Here is a 6,820-nt window from a genome sequence, read left to right on the forward strand (position 1 = left end):
TTTTAAAACTTTTTAGTTAATGTATTGTCTAACATGAACAACTGTGAGCATATATTTTCACAACATGTATTAATCTGTGTTAATGTTAGTTAATAAAAATAGTTGTTTATTTATTTATTTATTTTTTTCATGTTAGTTTACAGTGCATTAACTATTAGATAGAATTTCAATTCATCCGACTTTCTTCCAAACTGTAGAAGTCAGGTTTGACGTGATTGGTGGCAAAATACCATAGGCTCTCAACTGTTGTAACAGAACTATATTCAGAGATGGTGTAATTATTATAAAGCAGTTTTTCTGATTATCAGTTTTAGGTTGTTGTTTTTTTTTGTTTTTTGTTTTTTAGATAGTCCAGATTTGTGCTTTCAATGCGTCTAGACATTTCCTGCATTTCTTTGCCTGTTGTAGCAAATACATTTCCTACCTTCTATCACCCACAGAGGCAGATGTTTTAAGATGTCTGTGACAAAGGCAGTTACATTTGAACTTGTAAGTCCCCCTGTCTCATTAAAATTACAGCTTAACAGAAAGCACCTGATTCATCTGGCACTTAAGAGTGTTGTAAAGCCAAGAAAATGGAAAAACTAAATGTCTGGCATGTTTCAGCAAACACTGGATTGAGCCACAGTGCATGAGCACAATTGGATACAGAAGTGTCACCTGATAAACTGCATCCACCGGGGGACAGAATTAGAAGTCAGGGATCGACTTTCATGAAATGCGCCTGGCCGACCATAATTCCCCCAAAAGCGGGAACGGTGCTTTGCCGTGATGTGAGAAGGTTAACGTTAAACAATAAAAGGGGCCGAGGAGAATGGGAATGAAGCTAATGAGAGGTGATAAGATTCATTCCAGACCTCAATTTCAAGGATGGAGGAGCAAGTGGTCTGGGAGAGTACTGTGAGACTCCCGCGAGGACTTGAGGCCCTAATGAAAGATATTAGCCTTTGAGGAAAAGAGTGATATCCCTGGATCTCACAAAGGTGAGAAGCAATCTTCAAATTTTCTGACAATGAAAGGAGTAGTTTACCCCATCTCCCCCCCCCATACTGTATTCAAATAACCTACTCAAAGAGTATGTGATTTCAGACGCAGCCCATGTCTATCCAGCTCCAAAAAGGACAAAAATAAAGGTCTATGACTCTTCAACTTGTCTGACACATTGCTTTCAAATAAAATATGGTGCAGTTGGATGTCAGTGACACTGAATGTCATTTGTTCTTGTGTGTCCTGTAAAAAAATATTGTAATTTTAACAGTAAAAAACTGTATAAATTGTTAGTCAGTTAATGATAAGCTCATATATACGATATCATGTAATTTTAAAGTAAACACTGTTTCATTTACAGCTGTTGAAAGTGAAAAAGAACAAGTCATGATTTACAGTGATAACACTGAGAATAAAACTAAACTGACATTCCCTGTGTGACACATTTTTCATTGAAATGACCATTTCTTAGTGAGTCGTATGGACTACATTTAAAGGGGTCCTATTATGCCCTTTTACAAAGTCTTGATTTTGTTTTTGGTGTGTACTAGAATAGGTTTTCATGCTTGACTGTTCAAAAAAACATTATTTTCCACATATTTTACATTAATGCAGCACCTCTCTTCCCAGTCTGTCTCAAACACACTGGCTGCATCCGAAAACCTAGGCAGCTGACTTGCCTCGCTGCCTTATCAGACAATGACTTGTAAGGTAGAGTTTGTGCATGAAGGCACCTCATGAAACTGATTTCAGACACACTTCTGATGCAGCTTAACAGTTTAATGCTTTACAGCAAAATAGAGCAAGCTTTGGTGAGAACTAAACAAACATTTAGTTACTACACTAGTAATTTATCACTAGAAATGACATCAAAATGATGTCAAAAACCATATTGGTCAGATGAAGGTATCTCAGGAAACAGGATGTGAAGCTAACATTGGATTCAGACGTGCCTTGATGCCTTCCTACCTTGAAATGTGTCCTCCGAAGGCAGCATTTTCCAATTTTCAGAGGCAGCCACTGTTTAGTTCCTGTTTCGATGAAGCCCCTCCTTTGATTACTCTGATTGGTTAGCTGGCCCAGTGTGTTGTGATTGGCGAACCGCTTAGAGAGTGTTCCTGAAATGTCATGCACTTTACCATAACTGTGAGTTTCATCTGCTCGGGTGTAAATATTAAAGGTGCCATAGAATGTCTTTTTAAAAGATGTAATATAAGTCTAAAGCAGGGATGGGCAACTTCAGTCCTGGAGGGCCACTGCCCAGCAGAGTTTAGCTCCAACCCTAATCAAACACACCTGAACCAGCTAATCAAGGTCTTCAGGATTAGTAGAAAGCTATAGGCAAGTGAGTTTTTATCAGGGATGGAGATAAACTCTGCAGGACACTGGCCCTCCAGGACCGGAGTTGCCCATCCCTGGTCTAAAGTGTCCCCTGAATGTGTCTGTGAAGTTTCAGCTCAAAATACCCCATAGATTTTTTTTTTTTTTTAATACTTTTTTTAAGTGCCTATTTTGGGGCATCATTAAATATGAGCTGATTCAGGCTGCGGCCCCTTTAATTGCTCACGCTCCCTGCCCACGGAGCTCGCGCTTGCCTTAAACAGCATAAACAAAGTTCACACAGCTAATATAACCCTCAAAATGGATCTTTACAAAGTGTTCGTCATGCAACATGTCTAATCGCCTAAGTATAGTATATTTATTTGGATGTTTACATTTGATTCTGAATGAGTTTGATAGTGCTCCGTGGCTAAAGCTAACATTACACACTGTTGGAGAGATTTATAAAGAATGAAGTTGTGTTTATGAATTATACAGACTGCAAGTGTTTAAAAAATGAAAATTTTTCCCTATTGCTTACTTAATGACTGGGAGCTGAATTTTAAATTTAATCTATTAACTGCATAAACTTTAAACAAATTTTAACTGCATAAAGTGTTGTATAATGCATAACTTAATTCACCCCCCTCCCAAAAAAAAAAAAAAAAGATATTTGATGCTTCTTAATCTTGAAAAACAGGTCAAAATGTAATAAATATATCTTTCAAATTTACATAAAAAAATGCCATAAAAGGTGTATTATTTTGAATTTATTTTTTATTTAGAAAATCATTTTATTTTTTAAAGGGACAAAATTTTGTCATGAAAATGTTTTTAAATTACTTATTGGCCATCATGGCCCTTCACACAAAGAAATACAATTATAACTATAACTTGACCAACAGGGTCATATAAAAACATTTCTTAAAACCCACATCACTTTTATCACTTCATGAACATACCAACATGGCCAAACAACAAGTCCAACAAACTTGCGATCAAAAAAGAACAATTCTGCTCCAGATGATGTTCCATCCCAGGATTCAAAGATAGGCTAGAAATATTGAAAGGAACAAAGAGGACAATACATTAGATATATTACAAAACATAATACTTTAAGGGTGCGTTCACACTTGTAGTTCGGTTTGTTTGGTTCATTTGGTCCGGACCAAAGAAGAAAAAAAAACATTTAGTCCTGGTCCGGTTAGCGTTCAGATTGGCAATTTTATCACCGAACCAAAAGATACCGAACCTAAAGGCACAGGGATACATTCACAACGTGATTGGTCGGATTTTATGACGTATTGCCTATTTTGAGACGGAACTTACCGAACATCCAAAACAATGCTGTTTGCCGAGGTAAACGCACTCGTTGTGTGTGCGTAGCGGGGCGTAGCCTGCATGTGATGGTATTTTGGCCAGTTGGGAACTCGTGAAGAGCTTATAAAATGTGTAAAGTAGTCAAAACACCGGCAGGAATCCATCCGTCACACACACAAACGATCTGCTGTGTGGAGATGCGCGTCTGATGCCTGTGATGAGAAAACTCGCGTCTATGACGAGAAAAAACGACATGCGTGAGGATTCTGTCCTTTTTAGGGTCTCATCTTCCTGTTTTTGGTTCGGTTACATGTCTTTGGTCCGTGTTGCGTTCATATATCATTCGAACCGCACCAGAGTTCGTTTGGAAGCGGACCGAGACCCATCTTTTCAGCGGTCTCGGTCCGCTTGTTTGGTGCGCACCAGGGTTCGGATGGCAGCGTTCACATATGTTCAAATGAACCGCACTAACCGAGCAACCGCACCAGGGTTCGTTTTAATCGAACCAAACATGACAAGTGTGAACGCACCCTAAGAGACTGATAGAGGGATGATAGATACAGTCAGATACAGATATAGAATAATAAAAGTATATAATAAAAGGAAAAATAGATCTTGGTGTGTGTGTGTATTTCTTACATTTCAGAAATTCCACTGAAAATCTATCACTTTGCACAGAAGAGTGTCCACATGTAGGTTGAACGCAACCCGTTTCTTCTGAACAGTCTGCCTGTTGTTTTAGATGGCACTTTTCCTTTCGTCTTTGTTCCTCTCTCCAGATAAATACCTACAAAGTGCATAAAGGATCAGGAATTCAGATTGGTTTTAGCTTTTGAGGCATGTAATCATGTTTATGAAATTATACCATGTGGTAGAGCAGTATTAGCCTACAACTCCAGTCCTGAATACTTACCTCCCAGAAAGTTTTAGATGTCCCACTAATCAACACCTTATTTAACTAATTTGTTTGCCAGGGTCAAATAGAGAGACATCTAAAACATTCACCCTAAAAAATAAATGTCTAATCTAGTTGAGAAACAAATAGTTTGTAGTTGTGTTAAAGGCCTCAATAGATATAAAATGTACATCTAAAAGACAAGTACAGGATGATCAGTTTATTCATATCTGTAATAGCACATTTCATTTCAAGTTAAAAAAATTTGTTTTCGTAATGGTACGTTAATACATTAACTATACAAGGCAAACTGAAATCAGACAGAGATGTTAAAGTGTTTGTATTACCTTAAGTTAGCAAATGTCCACAAATACATCACATTGGTTACGTTAACAGCATGAAGCAGCACCATTTTGCGTGACACATCCTCCGTGAGCGGCCTGATCGCGTCGCGAGGCTTTTTCGTTTCGGCCCGTGTTAACAGATGACTGTCTGCCTGTACAAATGTGATTTAACGTTACGCCATAAAATAATCACGACCAAGTGCGCTGATGAACACGAAGTTCTCGTGAATTCCAACTGTTTCTAATTATTAATTTTCGGCCCACAGCCGCTATGCTAAAGCGCCGGGGAATGTGTGAGATCCTACCGCGACCGCGCTGAGGAAAACCCCGCGCAAGTCTGCTTCGCGCCCCGCGGACGGAGGATGCGTCAATCCGGGGTTACCAATATGAATCGCGAATGTAAATACATACATGTTTACCAAAGACTGAGGGGGAAATGAAATAATAAGTCACTTACCACAGTTGTAAATCACTCCTCTTGCTGCTACTCGAATCTTGACCGTTGGAGATCCCACAATGCCTCTGTATATTTGAAATTTACAGCAATATTCTGTAAATTTGATTCAAACCGCCACGCCCCCGGAATTCATTGCAATTTACAGCAATATGCTGTATTATTAAAATACAGCCATCGGCTGTAAAATATTGCTGTAATTTTTACAGCAATTCATTACAGTGTATGCCAAGATAAATTCAATTTTTAATTCTAGGGCACATTTAAGGATGCCGTCAATTTTGCCATACCAATTCAAGCCCCATTCAGACCCTGAGAAAGTTTATGAACAAGAGGATCGTGCAGTACCTTTACAAGCATGGATTTTACATGACATTTCAGAGTGGTAAGTTCCTATAGATCAGTGAACAGTCTTACAAAAGCAAGAGCCCCATAGCTAAGCACATTTTATCAACACTGTAATGTTAGCTAGCAGGCTAGCAGAGCCACAAGTAATACAACATACTTACATACTTGTGATCCATAAACAACTGATTGTCCTGAGAAATTGGGAACTGCTCTGTTTTTGAAGAGAAACTTTTGTGCATAACCGGAATTGTATACTCTCTTAGGTTCTCTGTCCTCTGTAAAATGTGCAGCACACTTAAAAAATAAATTTAGTCTAGTTTAAAAATAAGTCTCTTAGATATGGCAACAACATGCTACTAAAGCAGGTCTTTGTCTTCTCTAGCACAGCTCAACCAGGCCTCTGCCCCCTTTTTTTTTTGCGTATTCCATGGGCGGAGATTATTTAAATGAGTGACAATGACTTCACACGATCCGGGAAAATCACATTGTAGTCCCAATGAGGCATTTGTTGTAGTTCTTGAAAAGTGTTTTCTGTTAAAGAGAATATCTCCCTTTGGAGTGAACTTTGAGCTTTGTAACCTTACAAATGTTTTTATGCTCAAACAGCAACATTACACACTAAATACAGTTGAAAAATTGAAAAAGCATAATAGGAACCCTTTAAAGTCCCCCTGAAATTAAAATAAATTCAAATATTATAAAGTGACGAGAATACTTTTTGTGCAGCAAAAAACAAAAAACAAAATAACGACTTTTCAACAATATCTAGTGATGGCCGATTTCAAAACGCTGCTTCAAAGTTTTGGGAATCATTTGTTTCGAATCAGTGGTTCGAAACACGTATCAAACTGCCAAAGTCATGTGAACTACTGAAATTGTGAAACACTTATGATGTAACAAAGCCTCGTTTACTGAAATCATGTGACTTCGGCGCTCTGAACCACTGATGCGAAACAAATGATTTGTAAAGCTTCATGAAGCAGTGTTTTGAAATCGCCCATCACTAGATATTGTTGAATAAAGTCATTATTTAGTTTTTTTTGGCACACAAAAAGTATTCTCGTCGCTTCATAACATTAAGGTTGAACCACTGTAGTCACATGAACTGTTTTAAATATGTCTTTAGTAGCTTTCTGGGCATCTGAAAGTGTT

General features: G+C 38.0%; 2 long non-coding RNA genes across 2 annotated transcripts in view; one reads left to right on the forward strand and one right to left on the reverse strand.

Annotated features, from left to right (window-relative positions):
* Positions 1-1,409, forward strand: part of LOC125249770 — a 15,629-nt gene extending 14,220 nt beyond the window's left edge. Inside the window, exons 3-4 of the long non-coding RNA XR_007180637.1 lie at positions 441-489; positions 607-1,409. This is a non-coding gene — a long non-coding RNA (uncharacterized LOC125249770). The remainder of the gene's footprint in view (positions 1-440; positions 490-606) is intronic.
* A 1,657-nt stretch (positions 1,410-3,066) lies between these two features.
* On the reverse strand, positions 3,067-5,558 carry LOC125249717. Its single transcript, XR_007180611.1, has 3 exons — positions 5,324-5,558; positions 4,267-4,414; positions 3,067-3,361 (listed from the first exon to the last, which is right to left on the reverse strand). It is a non-coding gene; the product is annotated as an uncharacterized LOC125249717 (long non-coding RNA).
* Between the last annotated feature and the right edge of the window lie 1,262 nt (positions 5,559-6,820).

Source organism: Megalobrama amblycephala, linkage group LG16, assembly GCF_018812025.1.
Source record: "Megalobrama amblycephala isolate DHTTF-2021 linkage group LG16, ASM1881202v1, whole genome shotgun sequence".
Lineage (NCBI taxonomy): Eukaryota > Metazoa > Chordata > Actinopteri > Cypriniformes > Xenocyprididae > Megalobrama > Megalobrama amblycephala.